Source organism: Rhinolophus ferrumequinum, chromosome 5 (genome assembly GCF_004115265.2).
Source record: "Rhinolophus ferrumequinum isolate MPI-CBG mRhiFer1 chromosome 5, mRhiFer1_v1.p, whole genome shotgun sequence".
Taxonomy (NCBI): domain Eukaryota; kingdom Metazoa; phylum Chordata; class Mammalia; order Chiroptera; family Rhinolophidae; genus Rhinolophus; species Rhinolophus ferrumequinum.
The window spans coordinates 17,749,716-17,774,720 of record NC_046288.1 but is presented as its reverse complement, the minus strand read 5'-3'; the positions used below and the strand labels follow the sequence as shown (position 1 = coordinate 17,774,720).

The following is a 25,005-nucleotide window of genomic DNA, read 5'->3' as shown; positions in this document are numbered from 1 at the left end:
AATGACAATTCAAAGAAGTGGCAAAACCTAAATACTTTTATAAAAGTTTGAACAAAGAGAGGCAATTTTGGCACAGTAACTAAAATTTATGAGGAGGCTAAAGAAAGATAAAAATTACTGTAACAGGGTCTGTTTTTACAGAATTCTCTTGGCTTTGACTCACTATTGATGAATGTTTCTTTTCTCCGGGTTACAGGGAGGGTATCTTACATGTGGGAATTTTTAATCTCAAGTTTTCAGGAAGAGAGGGGGAGATTAGAATGCCCTGTTTGCATGTGCTGTTTTTTTTTTTTTTTTTTCAGTGCCTTTAGCTCAAAATAATCCTTATGCCAAAGTGACATATTTTGGGATGGCATATTCTGGGACCCTTTACAGACCATAAGGATTTTTTTCAAGGATTAAGTTAGATAACCTACATAAAACTATTAGACCAGTGTCTGGCAGACCAACACTCAGTAAATGGTCGTTATTACTTTTGTTGCTATTCATTATAGTAAAAACAAATCCGTGCTGCCGATAACAGATACATGCCCTTCAAATAAACCTTTCAAAGAATTGTGAATGTTGTGGCTGTGTTGTTTAGGAAAACAGTTTGCTGGTTCATTGCTAGGTTTAGGATTTAAAGTTAAAAATGCCTCTTCACAAGGATGTGCTGTGTTGCTGCTAAAATTCATAATGAGGCAGAAGCTGTGTGTGGTTCTGCTGTTTGGCCATCGCAGTGCATTCTGTTACCCACGCCTGCAGGAAGTGGAAAGCAGAGTTTTTCATTATTTTTGAGGAGTGATTTACAAGTGTTTTACTGTTCTTATTGCAGGCTCGGAGGTGTACTGCTAAAAGGTGTACAATTCCCTTTTTATTTTAAAAGTATTCTCAGACCAATCTCATGAGACACATATCCTTATTTTCAGGGTGATGGTGATATAATAACAGCTGCTATAAGTTTTTTTTATTATTATTACTCAAGACAAATGGCTTTCCGAAGCTATTTAGGCTGCGTGTTCCTATTCTGCCTATAAATCTTGATGTGCCAGGTACTGGAGCAATTGCTTAGTTGTTCCCTTGGGAAGTCTGAAGTGAAAGCATTGATTAGGCTCTTTTGGGCTGAGAGCCCTATTCAGCTATTGAGCTGGCAGGAAAGTCTTCATTTTTTCATTAGGGAAACTAGTGGCAACAGAATCTTGCCTAGAGATATTTATTATTAGCGTGGTCATAGGTAATGTTTACTGTCTTCTTACAAGTACAGCTGGTAAACCATTCTGGAAGCAAAGGAATGTGCTTGAATCGGTATTTGGTTAGAATTTTTAAAATGGATGTCTTTGTTAATACTTCGATAAAGCTCATGAGATTTTCTGTCTATTTGTTAGGATAAATCATCCTGCTCTTTCAAGTCAGAGTAGAATGTACCAGAATCTGATTTGAAAACGTCATGGGATATTTATTGAAAATTTTAGTATTGATGACTATCAATTAAATAGACGGCATGCTGCGTACATCTTGACTGAGCTTGTGTTGTAGGAACTTGATGGACTGCAACGATTATGGCCGTAGTAAGTGCCATGTACTCAAATGTCCTGTGGAGAAAGCATCAGAAAGACAATGATATGCAGGATGTGGCTTTCTTTTTAAATATTATATTTGATTTATTATTCATGGGCTAAAAAAGAAAGGTGAGCTCCATTAACCCAGTGACCTTTATTTTTTCTCAAGCAGGATAATTGCATTCTAATGGAAATAGAGGAATAGGAGGTATTGTAAATACAACTCTCTGAACAAGTAGGGCTGCTGGCTTCAGCCTCTGAAAGCATCCAAGGCATTTTAGCATAAATTTATAAGCAACTCAAATTCTTTACCAAACAAAATAGAAAAATGCTGCCAATGTGTTAGCGTCAGGAAAATCTAGTAATGCTCCTGGTGTTAATCTTATATTTTCTTCCAGCATTTTGTGTTCTTTTTAAAGATACAGCCATCGGTTTCATTCAAAACTGAAATTATCGCCTTCCAGTCAGTGTCTCTGTGGGGTGATCTCAGACAGCAGTGAGGTGCTGGTGTTTGTGAGGGCAGCGTGCCTCTTGTGTGAAGGTCGTGACCTGAGGTCTTCCACTCTGGGGGCCTCACAGACCTGTGGTTTTTGATCTGGTTACATCTTCTGGTTCTTAAGAGACTTAATTTCGAAACCTTCCTGGGATCCAGCCAGGAGAAGGGTGGAGTCTCAGTTCTACTTTGGATCCTTGCTGTTCTGAGGTCGCAGCGACTCCAAGGGGAGGTTATCAGGGGTTCTCTAATGCGAGTTCATGCACCACTGATATTCTGTAACTGCTCTTTAGCTGTCAGAGGCAAATGAGAAAGATACAGGCCGTGTACATTTTTCACAAAGCGGAATTTATTCAACTTTTTAAAAGTAAGATCCTTTATGTGTAGATTATGCTCTTTCTGTTTTTTTGGTGCTTATTTCATGAAATGATATTGACAATCCCTGGTAGTTGTTGTTTTAATGTTCTTACTTGGCACACATAAGCAAAAAAGAGGTGGTCAGCTGTACATCATATTCTTCCACCCCCAACATTGTTTTTTAACTTAACTGACCTGGGAAACCCCCAAATCTGGAAACTGGTGTGCTTTGTCAAACTGTTTTGTCTTTATGAGGGCTCCGCTGTCAGTGTTAGGAAATGCTGCCTCTAAATTACTGGTTTGCTATTACTTGTTTTATTATGTCTATCAAAACAGCATTGGTTAGTCCTTCAGAGCCTGGTCTGTGAATGGGGCAAACAGTTCAAATTGCAGGGCTTCCAAAGTGAGCACTGGGCCACTTAGTGACCCTTTCAGAGCCTCAGTTTCCCATTTGTATAAACAGCAAACAAACAAAGTACCAGAGTATGGAGGTGTGACAATTATGTAAGTTAATACGTCTGAAATGCTTAGAACAGTGGCTGGCAGAGAAGACATATATTGGCATTTATGAATTTTACTACTGATCATCTTTTCCTTTGTTGTTTTGGTAACAGCACAGGTATAGCCTGATGTGCTCATATCTAGCCCAAAGTTGTCTGGGACACAATTAGGTAAAACTCCCTCAGCTGTTTATTTCCACCATTATTTATGTGCTTTTAAAAGAAAACCCCACCAATATTTGGGATTGGGTAAGATATAAATAAATTACCTAACTTAAAAGTCCCATTTCCTGCACCAAACCTTCATGGACCACTTCCAGTCAGAGTGACTTTGCCATACTCTGTCTTCAGAGCTGTTTTGGTTATACAACTCACATGGTGTGGGGACAGAACCAGGCGTGCAGTTTCCAGGCTCTCGGCCTCACGTGGAAAGGTGCTGGCTCAGGTAGTAAATGGCCATCAACTGGGATTGGATGGCTATCAGCTGTGGCTAGTTGGCCGTCAGCTGTAACCAGTGAGCCACTGGCCACTAATATAACTGCCGTGGTTACGCTAGCAGAAAATGGGGGCTAGCAAGAAGATGGTGGCTAAGCTAGCAAGAGGCAAGAGCGGAGTGTGGATTGCGGATTGTGTGGCTCCTGCCTCTTGTGTCTCCAACCCAGCCGCCAGCGAGAATATAGTGGTATGACTCCCCTACCTATGGCTCCGTGGGTGTTCCTTTTTGGCCTCACCATGTCCTGTGTTCTTATGTGGGGAGCGGGAGCTGAGACCCCAGATGAGACCCTACCTGACACCCTAAGGCATGACACATGGCCATCCACAGACTCCGAGAATATTAGAACAAGAATGTAAATGAGGTCGCTGTGATCCTGAGGCACTATGGGTCGCAGCGGTGCTGGCTGCTGGGGACAAGGCCATTGATAGAGCCGAGACCCAGTGGGAGAAGATTAGAGGAACTGACACAACTGTAACTCATACTATCAAACTACCATTTACTGAGCCTCTTTGTTAAAAAACCAAATTTGTGCTAGGTGTTTTACTTGCAGTTTCTCATTTAAATCTCATGAAAACTCTATTAGCTAATGTTCTTATTCCCCTTTAACAGACTGAAGAAAGCTAAGAGATATTAAACAAGTTGTTCAAGGACCCAAGACTAATAAGCAGTAGAACTCACATCCGGACTCTGAAACTTCCACCCTTAACCATTATGGTTCCCTGTCTGTTAAGTTATTCCCATGGAGTGATGTAATGATAGATATAAGGCCTCCCATAAGGTTCCGAAAGATCGCACTGGCAAGCTTGGAGAGGAATCTGTGGAACTTCCTGACTTCCAGAATGATTTAAAAAGGTCTCTTTATTCATTTGTGCTGAGATTTACTGTCTAGTCGGCCCATCCTGTAATATGCCACCAGAACATTTGTTCAAACTCACCTTTCTGGCGTGACTCACCGACTTAATCACAGACCTGTGTCCTCTGTCCTTATCGTCTGGTTGAATCGTTGACTTACCCAACTGTTTACTTCCTGGAGTTCAAATTTTCCATAATAAAAGGTGGAGTTGGATACTGAGACGTAAGCAGTGGGTACTACTAAGCCTCAGAAGTCTGTCACTGCCCTGTAGTTTGGAAAAGAGTTTCATGTTGGGACATCTAGAGCTGGTGGGTACTCTGTTCTAGCTGGATGTAGAGTGGTCTCAGCACTTTTACGGAACACAGATACTGTGGCAGAGGCTGATGAGCCACAGGGAACTTGAAGTGCTCATTTTGTATGTTGAACACACGCACTACAGGTTGTCCCTAAAATTGAATGGATGGTTATCAGCAGTGCTTGGTGTGGATGCTTAACAAAGTTGCAGTGGATGTCACAGTTTCACAACTTTTGATTACTGGTTTTGTTTTGTTTACTGTTTGCTCAGAAACGTGATACCTCAAAACCATTTCAAGTTTCTTTGGATCTGGAGTCCTAGAAAAGGGAGTTCTAATCACTGAGATAAATGCTTCTCTGAGGATGGTGACTAAGCCTCTTCGGCAGCATGCAGATGATTCTTTATCCAAAGTCCAGATTTTGCAAAACCCTGTCCCCCAACAAGTATTTAGGAAACGGAGTGATTTTTGGATGTGTTTTACCCAGTTATTCACGGCATACTCATAGTTTCCAGTCTGGCCTTTATTTCAAACTTGTTTACTAGGAAGAACTCATCTAATCTGAGCATTGTAATCCCTCAGATTTACGTTGTCGTTAAGGACAACATAAAGGTAACTATTGATCGTTCTTTTTCATGGGGTTTTATTGTCTATTTCCTCTCTGTCATATTTTTGTTGAAACTCAGCACTATAGACTATGTATACTTGAGTCATGTAATAGACAAATACAGTGGACTTTCAGATGTCTTTTTTTCCCAAGCTGGATAGCTTGAAAAATAATCTCAGCTTATTTTTATATTAAAGTGGGAACAACTTGCATCTTCACAGCCTTGTACTATAATGAATAGTCCAATTTTATATGACTGGTCTAGTTTCATAATTCTGTCCTCCAAAAATTTTTGTGAATAGCTGCTCAAAAGGATGGAAACCAGTTGGCATAATAGTCACAGGAAAAGTCATCACGTCTCACCAGCAGCTTAATCTTCTGGAAAGAACCTGAAGTTCTTATTTTTACCCCTTATTTCCCTTCATTTTTCAAATTTGTGTTTATTTTAAAGGCTCCTTGAGTTTGTAATATATGTCAGGCACTGTGTTAGGGTCCACAACAAATAAAATAGATGTGGTGTCTATTCATATACAACCTAACGGGTTTAATATTAGTTATTGATTTATATAATTGATTTCTGATTCACAAAGTCATCTAGTGCTAAATTCACAGGATGTTAAGTGGATCATGTATTCCTACATGTTTCTTTTTTTAACAACATCAGGGGGTAGAGCCACTTAAGGGAGTGTAGCCGACTGGTTGCCAAGCTGCCCCCCAGGGTGGTAAAGTTCTTGCTCTCGGGGTCTCACGTTAGATTTGTAGTTCCAGAAGTTTCTATGCCAGTGCTTCATGACATGCCTCCTGAGACAAGAGGAGAGGACAGACTCATGTTAATGTACAAGAGAATGGTATAACTCCATATGTTGATTTATTAATTTTGATGGCATATATCCCTTTCCAGGCACTAAAATATTCATGTTCATCGTTTAATGAATCCATCCCGTGTCAGGGTGGCTGAGAGGCTGAATTCACAGTCAGAGGGATGCTAAGTGAAGACAGAACTGAAGTAAAGTTATGTAAGTAGTCTCGAGAGATCTTTTATCAAGGCCAAGGGGACGCCTGGGAGAAATCCAAGCTCCGTAGCTGAGAGCACCTCTAGAGTGAACCAGTCACATCCCTCAGGTTGTGTCTCGCCAGCAATGGGCACTGACTGCCAAGTCTTTCCTTTCTCCATAACCATTTGCTATGTTTCTAGTCTGATGACTGTTCTAAGTGACCATTCTCTCATAATATATGCTAATGTCATCAAGATTGCGTAACAGTCAGACTTTACTCTTAGCCATTCCATCTTTTTTAAGTGACTTTGCTTATCTCTGATCTCATCCAGAATGGATTATGATTACTGGCCAAATTCTTAGAGTTCTGGGACTTTAGTTGTACCTCTGTCTAATCAAATTGTTCTCTTTGCCTCCACCTATCTACCGCTACATTCAAAAGAGTGCTTGCTATGTTTCTTTAGAACAGAAGCGTTAGCCTTGAATAATCCACACGTTTTCTTGGTTAGGCCATTCCATTCCTTCATTCATTTAATCCATTTCACTGTATTTGCCTATTGTCTAAATTTTAGGGAAGTGCTGTGAACTGAATTCAGCCCCAAGCTTTCAGAGAAAGAAAATATGGTTCTTATTCTTAACCTAGATTCTAATGGTTTATTTTGAAATAATATCAATGACACCATTTTCTTTCACTGTTTTCTCACTTTCTCAAGGTTCCTGCTTTGCTTTGTTACTGGGTCAGTTTTCCTAGTTCCGGATGCTCGTTTTCTTCCCTTTCCCTTGGGCTCATTCAACAACATCTGGGTTGGGCCTATTTAAGTTACAAACATCTGGGGTTTATGTGCCCTTTTTATGAGAGGCTTTGAAATGTGGTAAGGTAAGCAGTTACCTGTTTTATCTATACTAAGTCTGGGCCTTTGCCCAGATGGCTGGTCTTTATATTTTCAAAATCATCCCTACTTAAACTTCATACTTTTATATTATATCCCTGATAATTTTATATTATCTTTCATAGATGCACGAATTGACTTCTTTTGTTCAGTGACTTCATGCTTCTGGACTTCATCATCCATTTGCCATCATCTGTTGGTAAAGGGAAACTATGGAGTTAAACACTTCATACTTTTTCCAAAAATCTACTGTGTTGAGATCACCTGTGTCATCACTTTTGGTATTGCTTACTTCAGGGAAATTAATGTGCAGGCAAGTGGCATTTTCACTTCCCATTTTAGGACTTTCGGGTGTGATGTGTTTTTAAAAACTCTGTCCAGTATATTAATAATGGACAAGAGATGGCGTCATATAAGCACACAGGGCCTTGAAGATTAAGGTCCCTGGGGGTTCAGAAGAGACAATTATAGAGTACATTTTATGTCTTGGAAAGGGAGCCGCTACTATAATGAATTTTTAAGTTAGCAATTTGTTTAGTCTCCTGGGGCCCTGGCAACTTGCTGAGGTTACGGGGGTAAAAAGCACCTGCAGAAAGGAATTTCTCAGTCAGAACCAACATTTAAAGTAGTGGTGTGTTAATGCTTAAAAAGAAATCCTGCATGCATTTTTAATAACTTCTAGCAATTGCAGCTGGATCTCACGAATGATGCTCCAAGAGGTTGAGCCAGGTTGCCAGTTTCCAGGCACCAGTTTCCATTATTCATGTCCTTTGCTGGAGCCTATGGCATATCCTTAAAGACTTAGGTTTGCTAGAAGTATAGCCCAGTACCTGAATGGAGGCATGTGGCAGATGACACTGAGTCTCCATTCTTTATTAAAGCCTGCTGTTCTTATTTAGGAGTAATCAGTGATTTAACTTAAAATCAAGTATATTTTCAAGGGTTTTGAGTTCATGGGGCTGTTCTTTGAAAATGAACCGTCATGTGATTAGTGTTTGATTAAATGTTCAAAGAGGACAGTTTTCATCACAATGTCAAGTGGAGATGTGACATAAAAGATTAGATCAGAGCTCAATGATAAATTGAAGATTCCATGAATGTTTATGACATTACCACAGAGTAATTTGAGTTTGAAAAGAAAAACCAAGTCTTTTTGGCAGTCTTCAGTAATAGCCTAAAGAATTTATCATCTAAATTCAAGTGTAGTCCTATAGTTTTCTAAGGAATCGAAAACATGGAAATAAGGCATATATAGTAGACCCCTCATCGGGGAAGAAGATAAGGACCTTGACTCTTGGTAACTCCTGCCTTGTTTGAGAGCGTCTGTGTGAGCCCCACATAGCCTCCCCAGGGTTTGAGTGCAAACCAAGCTCCTGCTGCTGCTCTGGGAATGTCTCTGGGCATAGTGGCAATCCTACACTGTGGTCGTATGGGATGGGGTGGGCTTCTTCTCCATGCCCTTCAGTTTCATGGTTAAACCTTCTCTCCATCATGATTTAAAACCAGAGCTGTGGACTGTGAAGGGGACAGACTCCATCCCATGTCTTTAATCTTCTTGTCTTCCCTCTTCTGGGTACTCATGCCAGGAAAAAACTTCTTCAGTCAAAAAAAAAAAAATCCCCTTTTGATCATCAACTCATGCTGATTGATTTCTGCAAGGGTCACTAGGTCACCAATTCTGCAAACCACAATCTAGTGTGGACACAGGACACCCTGCTGCAAATGCAGTTTTACTTGAAAAACAGGAAATGTAAGGAGCTACCAAAGTGCCCTAGTCAGTGCAATAATGAATTTTCAGACAAGCTGAAATGGCAAACAGGATTCATCCAAGGAATGTTAATACCTTTTGGCTGACCTTTGAGATTCTCTATTGGCCATGATAAATAGAGCCTTACTTATTTATCCCTCATTTCTCTGCACAACGGGACACTGTAAAAGCAATACAAAGACCGCAGAAACTTAAAATGGAACATTTGCTGTTTCTACCTCAAGAAGTAACCCCTAAAAAAATTATCGTATATCTTTTTCGTGTGTGCTGTCTCCCTCTTTTTGTCTGTCTACAAACACACACACACACACACACACACACACACACACACACTCACACTCTAATTCTTTATGTTGTGTCATATATCTTTTTTGCACTTACTAATACATTATTGGTATGATATGCTTCATTTTTAAAATATGTATATTATATGGTATTTTATGTAGATGTATTGTAATCTTACCAATTAGCCATTCACTCATGGACATTTTTATTACGGAATATTATATTTAGAAACAAAGGAATATATGACAAGATTATGTTATAAATGACAACTGAATGTCTGCCAGTTGTCACCGTGTATTCATTTTTCAGCAGAATCAAGTCTGAATACTTTCTGTTCTAATGATGCTACTCAGTATTCACAGCAGGAAAGAACCCTTAAGAAGGATCTTGTTTATGCTTATTCCTTCTAAGGAAACCACTTGTGTGTTTTAATTCTGGATTCATCAAGTCATTAGTGTTCAAGTGTAGTTAAGAGCATAAGTTCATTTCAAAAGCATGCTTGGAGTTTTGCAATGTTACAGGTCATAAAAACAACCAGACTGATTCAGTACGTCCTAATAACTAATATCTTGAATCACTGTGTTACTTAAGTAGGTAAATCATTATTGTTTGCTATATAATAGAAACAGAATTGTAATTAATTAATTTCTAGTTCTTCCTTTCTGTGCTGTTGTGCTGGCACTGCCAGCCCCTCCCTGTCTACAGACCTAGGAAGGAGGCCTCACTCCCTGGCGTCCTACTTAGGCCGCCACACTGCCGAGGGCCACAGGAGAGGACTGTGGCCTGGTGGCCCCTCACTGTTCAACTTGACCTGGATGCCTGCCCTCCACAGCGGCATATCAGAACTAATCCCATCATGCTTCACATCCCACCAGAAGGACAGACCCCCCGCTAGCCAGGACTTCCACATTGTACCCTCTGCTACTATCCTCTACCTCCACTCATCTGACTTAATTTCCTGCCCTTCCCCAACCTCCCAAACTCTTCCACATGTCATTTGGAACTTCTGGTCTCTCCTAGTAAAGTCCCTTAGACCCTCAACTGCTGCTCTGAACATTTCACTGTTTGTTTGACCTGATGGAAACCTGGGTGCTTCCTGTGGACACCACCTCCCCGCATCCCTCTCCAGTGGATGCAGTTTATTATTGAAGTTCTGTTGTTATTATTATTACTTCTTACAGGGCAAGTACCACAGACCTTAGAAATCGGGGTGAGTGTCCTCTGAGCACCCCATTGATGCTTCCAGATTGTATCTCTTCTTTCTCTCTTTAAACACCCAGCTCCTTTGAACTGCATGCCTTTAGACTTTACCAGCCCTCTCTGTTCTATTGTCTATGGCCCAGATCCTCCCCATTCACTGTGGACCAGACCTCCTCCCTGCCTTCCTGTCACTAGTCCCTGTCATCATGCTTGGAGATTTGCATTCAGCACCTTGGCTGCTTCGATCCTGGATTGGTTCTGTCCATCACAGTTGCCACTCCTACAGTTTTCACTTTGACCTTTCTGTTGCCAATAACTGGACTACCTCCAAAATCTTTATTTCAAGCATTTATCTTTTGACCAGTATCTTCCATGCCCCAGCTTCCCTACTCTAGTCCTCCCATTCCAACAGTTCTTCAAATTCATTTGGACCTTTAATTTGTTAATTGCAATCTCTCTCTCTCTCTTTCTCTTTTTCTTTCTTTCATTCTTTCTTGTCCTATTGTTGGTTCCTTCCATATCTGGCTTAGACTCTTTTTTCTGTCATTATAAGTGCACCCCTGCAAATATCCTCACCCTCTCCAATCTCCCTCCCTCTCTCAAACCTGAGCAGCTAAATCATATGGAGAAAAAAAACACGCAAGCATGTTAGCTAGCTTCTCTTTAAACTCACAGTCACTGTACCATAACTCAGTTTCCTTAATACAGAGGGTACCAAAAAATGTATACACAGTTTAAGCAAGGAAAAAACTGTATTTAAATTGTAGTACTCAATGTATACTGGTAACAAAAGATGAATACAAGTCACGTGTATACCATTTTTTGGTACCCCCGGTACATTACTTTCCCCGTCTCTACAGTGACTATTTTGCTTCTTTTCCTCTCTCGTAAATTGTCCCCACTTGTGTTGATCTGACGATCTTGGCTTGTGTTGTGCTTAATAAAGATGCATAATAAAGCAGGAACCCCCTTATCATTCTCTCACTGTTCCATCAAACAACTTGTAATCATAGTCTCCATTTCACTCCTGTTTTTGTGAATGAATCATTCCTGAGAGTGTGGACCACCAAGCTCTCCTCTTGTGCCCTGGTCCCATCCCCTCCCACTTCTTTGGGACATGACTCCAGCAGTAGGTTGATGTCTGAGTACTCAGGCCCTGGCGTCAGACTGCCTGAGCAGGAATCTTGCCTGTGTCACCTCTAGGTGTATGAGCTTAGGAAAATTATGTAACTTCTCTCTGCCTCAGTTGCCTCTCTGTAAAATGTGAGTGTTAATGTAATCTACCTCACCGAGTTGTGCAGATTAAAGGAGTGAATGTAGGGAAATGCTTAGGGCAGGTGGAGGCTCACAGGTGAGGGCCTCTGTCAGCTGCACGTCCCGCCTCTCATGCTCAGCCCGCCCTCTCCTGAATCCTTCCCTGCAGCTGGCAGACATGATCTAGTCACTTCATTTCTTGAACAAACAGACAAAACCTTCCCTTCTCTTCTCATTTCCCCAGCCCCACACCTACCACTTCATTTCTCTGCTCCTCTAAACAACAAAGCATCTTGATGCCATCTACTTCTGTTGGCCTTCAATCCTTTTTCTTTAGTCCAAGCCACTCTTGTCTGGATTGCTGCAATGGTTTTATGGTACTTTCACTGTAAATCAGATAATGTCACTGAACTCTTTTAAAACCTCTCCCAGAAACAAAACCCACACTCTTATTCTGGCATACGAAGCCCTACAAGATCAGTATTAGTTAGATATTGCCACAATGATACTGAGGAACAAACCACCCTAAAAACTCTGGCTTAGATCAACTCTTTTCTTTTGGATCTGTCAGTCAGCCAGGGCGGCTCGCTGATTTGGGCTGGTTTGCTTACATGCCTGCAGGTTGGCTGAGGGCTGCCCGACTCAGGCTGTATGGACTGGGTAGCTCTGCTCCACCGTGCACGTAGGCTTGGCGCCGTTCTGCTCCAGGCGTGTCTCATTCTCTGCTGGGGAGTTACCACATGGAATGTAAGCACAAGAGGGAATACAAAAGCATTTGAGCCCCGCTCTTGTGTCACAGCTGCTGACAGCCCATTGACCAAAGAAAAGTTCATGGCAAAGCCAAAGTATAGGGGTGGGGAAATATATTTCTTCTACCATGAGAAGGATTGCAAAGTGACATGTCAAAGGACATGGGTATGTATGTGAGAGAGAGAGAGAGAGAGAGTGAGAGACCGAGAGATTGAGAGATAGAAAGAGAGAGAGACTGGGACTGGGCTAGTAACTCAGTTTACCACACCAGTCTCTGACATCTCGCACGTTACCTCCTCACTCACAGTGCGGTAGCTGTGTGGGGCCTTCTCTCTGTGCGTTGAACACAACAAATTCCTTCCCACTCTACAGCTATTTACACTATGTTGTACTATGCTGTAAATATACTGGTAGCTTTAGCACTAGAGTTTGCTTTCCAGAGTATCCCAGTGACGTGACAACTATTTCTTTTCTTCATGTTTTTAGCCCTTTATTTTACTTTCGATGATCATTAGAGCATTCATTTATTTGAGGATAGAGTTGAAAGCCTTTCAGATTCACCAATGAATCAATGAAACATTTTTGTTTTCCTCTAATACTCTGAAACCTGCCAAAAGATGACAAACAAATTAATTTGCTCTCCATTTGCTCAATAGGAATAATGGACAGTGGGAAGAACACTCTTAGGTAAAAAAGAAGTTTAGTGGAACTTTTAGAATTTTGGAGTTGCAATGACTTGGAAAGGTATTGTGACTATGGTGACCAGAGGTGGGGAGTTACCTATGATTGTGGCAGAAGCAGTGAATGTAGTTGATGTCTGGGTCAGGAACACTCTGTGAATCCCCCTGGGTCCCTGTTGGAGACTAAAGGGCCTTAAGCCCCTGGAAAGCCCTGGCTGAGTTTTATCAACTAGCAAGCTCATGTACACTATTTATTACCTGTCACATCTTGTTACTGATTAGCACTTACCCAACCTGGCTTCACCTGGAGCAGGCACCTGCCTCCTCAGTATGTATAATAATATTGCTGTTACTATCCAGGGACGCAGCTGCACTCTTGTGTAGCGCCATGTCCTCAGATCAGATGACCAGGCTTCTCTACCCTGTGGGCCTCCTTATGTCTCTCTGCAGCCCTGGCCTGTCAATCATCTCCCCTCCGGCCCCACCCACTCCATTCCTGGGCCTATAAGAGAGTACAAGGGATTGGGAGCATTCCAAAGGCAGGAAGTAGGGTTGATGAAGCTGATGGGCATGAGAGTAATTTGGGAGGGGCCTTGGTCTGGCTCATCTCACCCTTTGCTGTGAGCGTGACTGACTGATGTGGAAGCCCAGCAACAGCAGAAGCAGTTAACACAGATGATCTACTGAAATGTTCCGCAGCACCCCACCCTCAGCCTTTCCTGCACCGCTGTGCACCCAGAGTTGTCAATCAGGATCAAATTAGATGATGTAGATGAGCCTATTTTATAAATTGGGTGTCCTGGGTGGAGGGTACTTTTAGAGCTTTCAGAAGACTGTATTATTTACAAATATTCATTGTCTTTGTGGAAGAATTGTTCATCCCATCCTGTTGATGTCAGGCTTGGTCATGAGACTTGCTTTGGCCAATAACATGTGAGTGGACTTGGTGGGTTCATTTCTGGGCAGAAACTTAAAGAGCCAGCACATGGTTCCCTGTGTTCTCTCTTCCCTGCCTCTGTTTTTGCCAGGATGGAGTCTCTGTCAGCTTAGGCTCCCTGTGATTTCAGTGAGCAGGCAAAGCCCATTGCTGACCCTGGATGAATATGCACACGAGTGAGAAATAAATGTTGTTTTAAACTGTTTTCAGGTTGTTTGATACAGCAGAATAGCCTAGCCAAACGGACACACAGCTAAACCCTAGAAGTCTTAGGATGTTTCTGAAAATTGGCACTGAGTTGTGAAATGTAAATGCTGCTAACATAACCAAGACTGAAACACTTAGAAAAATGCCGAGAAAAATAATCTTTGGTTTCAGTTTAAACAGAAAAGAAAGCTGCCTTTTTACTCATTGTTGCACCTTTTATTTTTCTCCATGTCTTGTGGTTTGGTCATTAGTAGGAGTGCAGTTCTTAATTGGCATATACACATCCCAGTGTGCAGAAAATGCAATACAGTGTATTTATTTTTACCATTTCTCTACCTTTAGTGCATGCATTTGGTTTTATGTTCGTGTTAGGGGATATGATCAAACTGACCATTGCTCTTAAAAAAAATCACTATACATTTATACTCCATTATCTTTTCATGGAGTATTATGCAATTTGTTGAAAAATATCATCTATGAAATAGAATAGCTTGTTTGAAGGGCAGTTAATAATGTCGCCACAGTTTATATGATAAAAATCAAGCAATTTAAAAATTAAGAAAAAAAATCTAAAAAAATGTTTATTTTGTTTTAAATTAAGGCTTCCTGAAACTATTATGCATTATTTGTTTTTCAGTGAAAATAAAAATACTTTTAAAATATTGTGGCCATTGAAATTCATTTCATGAAATAAATAATGATTCTTTATAAATATGATTTTGTAAATCAGAGGTGTATGGGATTTAAAAAGTTAATGTCATGTGACTTGACCATGGAAAAATGGAATGAATGACTTTCCAAGATTGCTTTATATGTGTATATATGGATATACTATATGTGTATGTATATACTCATATAGTCTTTCATAGGTGTGTGTAGTGTGTGTGTGTGTGTGTGTGTGTGTGTGTGTAGAGAGAGAAAGATTCATTATTTTTTCTTTGTTTTTAGGATTTTTACTGTATTGTTGCACTGAGAGTCCAAGAACAATATCAAGAAACATGCAGCTTTCTAAGGTATGCATTTCTTATAGATAATTCTTGACATTTGAGTTGCTGATAGATTCATTTGACATTTTTTATTAGAAATTAAGAGTAATCTCCTGTAAATACTTATTGTGGTGTAAGGCAGCAGGGTGCGTGGAAAGGTACATGGTCCTTGAAGACATATAGACTTGGATCTGAATTCCAGTGTTATCACTTATTTGTTATGTGTTTGGGCAAGTTAATATAACCCTTCTAAGCCTCAGTTTTTTCATCTGTAAAATGGACATAGTACATTCCCCTATGTTGTCGATTAAATAGGATAAGACAGATTTTTTTGATCTTTGTTTTAATCAGGTTTACCTTGAAGAATGTCTTAGATTTAATACACAGTCAAAAAATATTTGTTGAACAAATTAGTGATTGAATGAATGAATAGCATAGGTAAAATAGTTATATAAATTCTATGAGTTTGCATCTATTTCTGGATTCCTTATTGTCTTCTACTGCTCTATTTCTGGAATACCACCAAATCAGGAAGTGCAGTCATCTGTCAGAAACCAGTAGCATATTGTGTGTGTGTGTGCACACGTGTGTGTGTGTTTAGAAGACAGTTCATTTTACATTTTCATAATGCAAATACATCAGATGAGGTAATATATCTTCATGCTTTTAACCTACATATGATTCATGTATTTACCACAACTGATATCAGACCAGTTATATATGACATTACTTAAGAGTAAGTGCATGAATTAAGCTAGACTGTAAGACAAGAAGTGGAAACATTTTTTAAATCAAGGACAATTATCACCAAGCAGCTGAGAGCCATATAGCTTAAAAGCAGCTCAATTGATTTTTTATTTCATTTATTTTTGGTTTTGTTATAGCAGTATTTTGATAGCTTATTATGCTCCTGCCTGCCTCTCATAACCTGGAGTAAAGGCTCAGAGAAAGGAAAGAATAAGAACTATAGGATACTTTTGTGAGTAAGAACTCTGTAATCCTAAACGAGAGAAAAGCCACAAACAAGTATTTTTCAATTAGTGTATCAATAAGGCACTATGTAAAGTGTATCAATAAGGCACTATGTAAAGTGTATCAATAAGGCACTATGTAAAGTGTATCAATAAGGCACTATGTAAAGTGTATCAATAAGGCACTATGTAAAGTGTATCAATAAGGCACTATGTAAAGTGTATCAATAAGGCACTATGTAAAGTCCATGTGTAGCATGGACAATGGGAGAATGAGAGTAGATAATAAAGAACAAAATGTGTCGAAGTATACCACATTCAGAAGTCAAGGTGGGGAGAATCAAGGTGAATCGGCATTTTCAGGACAGGCTTCACCTATCAATCTTGAGGCAAGGGCAGTTGATCCCATGGTGGCATACTCAGATTACAGTCTTAATAGCATCTTACAAGCAGGAAAACCCCTGTGTATCTTTGCAAAGGACTAACCATTCCATTATATGTAATGTTAATTCTAAATGACAGGTAAGTACAAAATTAGGCGCTGAGATTCTGGGTAGCTGAAATTCTGTGTTATTGCTTGAAGGGAGCAGTGCTATTGCAGCTTCGGTATTTGCTCTCCAAGGTGATACTTTCCCTTCCAGGAAGGATCAGAAGATCCTTTGTGGGGGGTTTTGCTTTTGCTATTTTGGGGCCCGAGTCCTGTGCCCCATCTTATCCTGCAAAGACACTAAAGGTTTAGAGGAAGTACAATAGAAGCAGTGTGGCATGTTAGCGAGGACCTTGGCTTTTTAGTCCTGGTATTGCCTCTGATTAGCCTGGATCTTCGGACAAGTTTCTGAATCCATTTAGAGCATGTTTGGATATATGTGTATTAACCATGTTTCTAGCTTCTATAAACTTGATGCTATAACATCTGCCCTACATGTACATGCTGTACACACCCTCTTCTGAACAACCCAGTAATATGCCTCAGTTACCTTGCTTCCTGCTTTCCTCATTCCATCCCTGGTCCCCTCAGGGACATGCTTTTCCAATACAAACCAACCAATCCAGAGTCCAACCCCCAAGCATCTCTTTTATGAGGTTCTTACACTCTGTCTGGACCATTGTACACCTGCCCTAATGACATCGTGGCCAGGCACCAGACAACTGAGGATTGCTCCCGTGTCCCAGAGCTGGCTGAAATTATTCAAACTAACCAATACCAGATCTGTTTACCCTGCCTCACCCATTCCTTCCTGTGGAAACAACACTAAAGTCTCTTGCCCCGAGTCCCCTCATTCCTTCGCTTCATGACCAACCCCAGTGCTTCTTCCTGTGGCCCCCTCTTCTTGGAACTGTAACAGACTATCTTCCCAATGGTAGTTGTCTCTTGATCTGTTGGCCTCATTATACCTCAGTTTTTCTGTTGATATACTATATTTTTGAACAGTGAGGAGCTGACTCCACTCTATGTCCACTTAACAACAGTGGAGGCTCAAAAGGTTGAGAACTGCGAACTGTGGAGAAAGTGGTTTCAGGTTACAGGGCCTCTTGTCTTTGCTTAGCTCTGAACATTGGCTTCATTCCTCTTACTTCCTGAGGACCAGCTTCCTTTGTTGTCTTGGCCATGATTCATCTCAGTGTCCCTCAGTTGGTACCCTTGGCTGACAAGACTTCTGATTCAGCATTCATATCTTACTGCCTGGGGCTTTCTCTGTCCCTCTTCCAAATTCTTCTGAGAAATAAAAAAAACTGATCGGGCCAGTCCCACCTTGGGTCAGCTGTCCACTTATCAGCAGTAGCCAGAGGGTAGGACAAACATAGCTGCAGGGCTTACAGAGGACAAGTGGAAGGAGTAGGACCATCGACTAATGTCCAGTACTTGAGAGTATTACACAGTATTCTTTCAAAAAGTGATTAAAGGGATTCCATTTGAAAAACATCATAAATAACTGAAAACATTACAAGTTATTATTCTTCAAGACCAGATTTGTTTAGTCAGATAGCTCACCTCCCAAAAACAAAATCGAGAAGTCTAGGATGTCTAAGGCCAGTCTCCTAATAGGAATTATAAATTGATGACTTCTCAGAGGTGTACAGCAAATACTCGGAAAAAGCTATACTTAGTGCTTGTATTGTAAGTAATGCCTTGAATTTCCATGGAAAGCTAAAACTTGGAAATTATTTCACAATAAAGGAAGAATTGTTTCAGAAACTAAGTTGAAACATTATGAAAGCCTAGCAAATATATAAAAATAAACACCAGGTGTGCTTATTAGAGTAGAAAAGGACTGTGTAGGTCAGGGAAAAGGTGTTTATAGCAATTTGGTTAAGATTAAAAAATCCAAAATTAGAACTTATAATTTTTAAAAACGAGGTGCTTTAATTATTTTAGCTTCAAGAAGCATTCTGCAAATGATAAAAATAAAGTACAGTGGAGTTCCTTTGTTATTGGCTGAATGTTTGTATCCCCTTGCAAATTCATTTGTTGAAGCCCAAAACCTCCAGTGTGGTTATATTTGGGGATGGGGCCCCTTAAGAAGTAATTAAAGTTGAAGGAAGCCATAAATGTGTGGCCCTGATCTGACAAGTTTAGTGTCTTTATAAGAACAGACACCAGAGATGTGGCTTGTGCATTCTCTCTCTGCTCACGCACTGAGGAGAGGCCACGTGAGGACACAGCAAGAAGGTGGCCACCTACAAGCCAGAGAGAGCCCTCACCAGAAACCCCATCAGCCAGCACCTTGTCTTGGACTTCTAGTCTCCAGAACTGTTAGGAGATAAATTGCTGTTGTTTAAACAGTCCAGTCTGTGGTGTCTTGTTATGACAGACCGAGCAGACAAGGACATCCTTCAAATCTTTTTTGCCATGAAATTTGTTATTCAAATATTATTGTTGTGTTCTCTGTGAGTTTTGCCCAGGCCAAAACAAAAGAACCTGCACTGTTTACCAGAGAACTCTGAGGAAGGAAGCAAATATATTTCTCTTCAAAATGTGTAAATGGTGGCAAGATCTCCCCTAAATCAGTTGGGTAATGTGCCTCTGCTTGCCCCAGGAGAGTATATGGATGAGGAGACTTTGTTGTAGGGTATGATGGCCAAAATTTGAGTTGAGGTGTTTTTTTCACTTAAATATAGTTTCAGAGTTACATATTAATTTATCTCTTTGGAAATGCAAATCTCAAGCCCATGAGCCCCACAGCCGCTTTTCCCAGTTCTGCTCAGTTGTTTCTTATTGGAGCCTAAATCTGAGCCTTGGATTATTTGAAGGCACATGGACAGTCACAGGGATAAAAAGCCATTGCCATCTCAACAATCCATGACCCTGTCCTATGACTGTGTGAAAGAACAGGGACCATACAAGATAGACTTGTGGACTGAGAGGTGGTAGAGGCCCGTGGACCTGGCAAAAGTGATTGGTTCAGAGACTGGAGTGGAGTTTAGCCACAGACTGCTCACTTATTCATATTCTGTCATCCAGTGAACAAAGTCCAAATTCCCACAACTTTTTATCAGAAGTTGGCCTATGGGCCATTTCTGGCCTGCAGACTTATTTATTTATTTTTTTTTTGAAATTTGCTAACATTTAAACACTTAAAGATCTTACACAAAAATCAACCTTTTTGGCTTCTCTTAAAAAAAAAGAAAAGGTAACTGGATGTGAATATACCCTTGGGGACAAGTCATAAGGTCTGTAGGTCCCCAGCCTCTACCACTCCCTAATGTCTTTTACCTGCCCATTCATTCGTGGTACTTGTGGGTCATTTGAGATCAGAGACCTTTGCTCTAAAGCAGGAGTGTCCAAACTTTTTTCAACGTTTTTTACCAAGGGCCATATGCGGTAAAACACACAAACAGCCGGGCCACTCACTCGAGGTGAAGTACGTATTGCCTCACCTGGTTTATTTAAGTAAACTAAATATATTTTTGGAATTTGCTGCGGGCCAATTAAAACTGGATTGCGGGCCGCAGTTGGCCCGCGGGCCGCAGTTTGGACACCCCTGCTCTAAAGCAACCTTCTTCTTTTTCTCATAAGCCATTGGGCAGCTGTATCAGAGCAACAGGCTCAAACAATGTAAATTAGTCAACTTTAGTCACTGTTCACAAATAAAAGATGAAAGGGGTTCTATTAGAATGGTTGTTTCTGTGTAAAACAGACAAATAAAAACTCTACCTTGGGGAAACACAAACCCATCCCTGGGCAGAAAGATTCAGTCTCTGGATGAAAATTGAATTTTGCAACTTCAAAAGTAGTATTGCTTTTCTACTTGATATTGAGAAACCTCTCAGATTTTATTAAATGAGGCACAAGTAAGCAAACTCCTTAGCTCCTCTGAGGACTCAGCAATACTCATCGGTGGCATGGATGAAGGTGTAAACAAAGGCAGGAGAGAAGGAGTTACTAGATAGGGAATGAAAAGGGGCAGAGAAGAGAGAGGACAAGAATGAGGGAAAACTGAAAGAGCGGGGGAGAAAGGAGAGGGGATGAGCCTCACAGGGTTCCATTGCCAGTTCTTTCAGAGCCATGTTGGAATTCACTTTGTTCTGAACTGTTACCGCTAATTTATCCACCAGGTGGTGCTCTGAAATACCAAATAAACATCAGTCCTGAATTTAAAAATGACATTGCCTGGACGAGATTATCAGAACTGGAGCGTACACAGGCCTGACTACTCTTTATTTGAAAAGGTATATATTACATAATTCATAAAATGTTTTTATTGGAAGGATGAAATTTAGGAGGACAATTGGAGGCATTTAAATTATTTTCAGTTTTGATTAAAAAGAAACAATGTCTTTATTTTAAAAATTTTAAAAATCAAGAGAATTACAGTGAATATTTGTATTAAAAAATCTGTATGTTTTCATACCCTTCTCCCAGTTTCTTAGGGCTGAAGCTGGTCTCCTGTTAGAGCCACGTGTCCCCACTGTGTGTCTGTGGGATGCTGAAAAGAGTTCCCTGGAGGAATGAATGTTTTCTGCGTTCAGCCTGGGCTCACCAAGCACACGCTGGCTCCATTCTCCAAGTTTTGGTCCCTGTTTTTGATACACCTCCATCCTCTGGGTTCCCTCAGAAGCTGAGGTCTGGCTTGTTTACCCAGAACCCTGCTTTTCTCTTGGCTATCTTCAAACACCATTCCCAGATAGGTCTGCCTCTATTCCTTTTCCCATAGCCACTGGAAGTGAATTTAGACTCTTGAAAAAAACTCTCTAATTTATGACACAACATAAAGGGGAAAAAATAAAGGACACAAGGAGAAACATGCATTGGAGGCACTGTTCTCAAAGATTTGGCATTAAATCATCATATGACAAATGACAGAACAAATACAGCAACAATATCTTTGGAGTCAGCCTGTCCTGAGTTCAAATTCTGACTACCCCACATTATGGTTATGGCAAAACTAGATAGCTTCTTTGAACCTTAGTTCTTGCTTCTGTGTTATGGGGATGATAATTCCTACTTTGCATGGTTGTTGTGGGGATTAAAAGCAACTTGGTTAGGAGTTTACCCATCAATTTCAGTGCCCTCTCCATTCCCTTCCTTACCTTACCTTACCTGTGCTCCAACTCAAAATGTGTACTCTATTGCTAGTAACAGAGGCACTGCTGTGCTCCCCTGTGCTCACTCCTGCCTTGATGATCTCTACTCCCACACTTTCCTGATGCTGACCACTGCCTGGATCTCTGCCATCTTGCGGCTTCCAGTTCCTCATTGCCTCGTGCTCTGGGGTGCTTGGACAGCCACCTGACGACGTGGTTTTCTGTGCCTCTCTGTAGCCAGTTGCCTGCCTGCTTTCTGCAGTGGCTAATATCCCTAACAGTATGCTCTCTGGGTACATCCTCCACTCCCTTTCCCCAGTGAGATCCCCATTCCTGCTGTTAGGTTAACTCCCTAAGTAGTTACCCTACTGTGAAGACCTCCTCTACATCACTGGGCCCGATGCTTTAGGAAAAGAGCTGTCCAGCTGCGCTGTGCAAAGCCTGTCTTTGCCTCCTGGGCATGTGCAGAAAGGTGGTGATTTCTAAATTAGACTTGAGAGGTGGTCTGTCTGTCCTGACAGAGAAGGCTGGCCTTTGCTGTTACAGCTTGACTAGCCGTGAAGCGGCTCCTGGGCGGGTTGCAACCCGTCATAAAACCCTGGTCCTTTCAGGGCAAGAGTCCACCTCAGGGAGCCCCAGACAGCATTGCCAAGGTTGTAAAAGGAAGTGAGAAGGGTGAGGTGAGGTGATCAAGAGAAGACAGAGTAAAGAACTCAGAAGTTGTGTGTCTTGAGAGCAGGTGGTTCAGACCCAAGGCCAAATACACTGACTGAGTCACAGGAGCCCGTGGAACTAGGAAGCTGCTGTTACTATATTGGTTTAGCAGAACATTCCGATTTTCATGTATTTAAAAACCAATTCAGTAGTTCTATCATTTTCTACTATACTTCCAAACCTGTTTTTATGCTAAAAGCCCTAAAGAAAGTTCATTTATATGAATTATATTTTATTCTCCAAAGTTGTATAACTACAAATGGTTTTTCTGCTGTGAAGAACTCACTGTTTTGTTAAAGTGTAACCTTATCAGATTTTACATTAAATGCTTAAAATCCAAGTATTTAAAATTCTGAGGGAATAAAATATTTAAACAGAAATTTCGTTAATGTGCCACTTTATTAATGGTGGTAATGGTTGTGAAAATCTACTTTTCATAGATAGTATTCCTAACCACAGATACAGAAATATTGTAGTAATTGGCATGTGATCAAGTTCTTTTTTCCCCCCATTTATTTTAGCTTTTACTTCCCTTGCCTTTCAAATTCATAAAATCATCTTTGATCCCAAGGTCCATAAGTTTAGTACCTATGTTTTTTTTATATGCAGTTTATTGTTTCAGGTCCTATGTTTAGGTCTTTGATCCATTTTTAGTTCATTTTGGTCCATGGGGACAGATAGCAGTCCAGTTTCTTTCTATTGCACGTGGTTTTCCTATTCTTCCAGCACCATTTATTGAATAAGTTTTTTGTTTTTTCTCCATGGTATGTCTTTGGCTCCTTTGTCAAGAATTATCTGTCCATGTTTATGTGGGTTTGTTTCTGGGTTCTCAATTCTATTCCATTGGCCTGTGTGTATGGTTTTCTGCCAGTACCATGCTGTTTTGATTATTGTTGCCCTGTAGTACAAGCTGAAGTCGGAGTGTGATACCTCCAGCATCACGTTTTTGATCAGGTTCTTAATGAAAATTGTATCTCCAAAACTTTAGTCTGCTCTCCATAAGCAGCAAGAACTATTGAAACAATAAAGCAAAATGCTATGGTTCCAGTGATCCTGATGTCATAGTTTTAGGAAAGCCAAACTAAGAGGCTTCAATTTGCCAAAGCCATTTCTTTTTAATCTCCTCCAGCAAGTAAGTCCAGTAACAGCTCTGTAGTTTATTCCAAATTACACATGCAACCATTCTTTCTCTTTTATTATGCTGAATGCTTTCCCCCTGAATGCCACATGTGGGATACAATTAGATCAGTTTTTTTTTACATTTTGTATTAGTTTCAGGTGCACAAAACAATGTAATAGTTAGACATTTATCATTTATATCCCTCACACTGTGTCAACCCCCCTCCCCCATCCACTACCCCTCTGACATCACACACAGCTATTACATTTCCACTGTCTCTATTCCTAATGCCGTACTCCGCTTCTTGTAAGTATATACATAATATTTAAATATATATATACACACACATATACATACATATATACATATATGTGTGTGTGTATATATATATATATATATGTATATACACACACATATATAAACTTGTAGTTGACATTCATTATTGTTCAGCTTCAGCTTCAGGTGTACAGTGCAGTGATCAAGCATCTACATCTTCCCTGAGGTGGTCTCCCTACTGAGACAAGTGTTCATCAGACACCCTACAAAATAGATCAGTTTTGATAATAAGGGGTTATTGGTTTTATTTTTAAAGTTTGCTTAACAGGGAATTTAAAAATCAATGTAAAGGATGGATCTTAAGGGCAAGCCCAACAAACCAGTTTCAAAGGGTCGCACACTGTATGATAATATAACAGTCTCCAAATGACAAAGTTATAGAAAAGAACAGACCGATGGTGGTCCAGGCCAGTGTTTGGGATGTAACACCAGGGGGGTTCTCTGTAGTGATGGAACAGTTCTATATTCTGATTGAGGTGTTGATTACTTGGCTCTCCACATGTGGCATAACTTCATAGAACAATAAACCAAAAAAGAAAAGAAAAAAGTTTATATGAAATCTGAATAAGATCTGTACCTAAGTTAATGATATTGAATAACGTCAATATCCTGGTTTTGACAATGTGCGAAGGCGACATAACATATTGTTATTTGAGGAAGCTGCATTCAAGGTACACGGGAACACTGTACTACCTATGCAGTTTCTTGTGAGCCTTAAACTATTTCAAAAAAAAATTTAAATCAGTGGAAAGAAGTGATTAAATATCTGAAGGGTTTCTTTCTTTTGAAATGCCAGAATGTAAGTTCTTTGACGTCTTGTATAAGTCAGTTACACTAAGTGCTTTAGGAAAAAAGTCAGGTTTGCAATAATCCATAGGAATTTTCCAATACCATTTCCTAAATAATGTTCCCTTTTAGTATTAGTTTCTTCTCTCTCTCCTGTTCATCCAGTTTCTGTCACTCTCCTGTGCTCCTTTCTAATAACTGACAACTCTCTGCTTCTCTATTTCCTCCTGTCTTCTATTCCTTGTGCATAATACAATCTCTTTATTATCCCCACAAAACCCAAAATCAGGTCAGTCACTTCCATTTATAGTTATGGTCTGTGTGTACTTCCGTATATTTCTGGGGAGAGGAGGGGGTGTTAGAAGAATCCTAATGAGATTCTAATTCCTAATGAGAATTTGTATTTATTCTTTACTTAGGGTACAAGCCTCAAAATGTAAACCTTTGAATTATTCCTTTGCAT

The 25,005-nt window shown here is 40.3% G+C and overlaps 1 long non-coding RNA gene across 1 annotated transcript in view; it reads left to right on the top strand.

Moving 5' to 3' along the window:
• LOC117022391 (uncharacterized) overlaps positions 1–22,495 on the top strand; it is a 40,828-nt gene extending 18,333 nt beyond the window's left edge. Inside the window, exons 6-8 of the long non-coding RNA XR_004423041.1 lie at positions 15,052–15,116; positions 20,618–20,731; positions 20,925–22,495. This is a non-coding gene — a long non-coding RNA (uncharacterized LOC117022391). The remainder of the gene's footprint in view (positions 1–15,051; positions 15,117–20,617; positions 20,732–20,924) is intronic.
• The last annotated feature ends 2,510 nt before the right edge of the window (positions 22,496–25,005 follow it).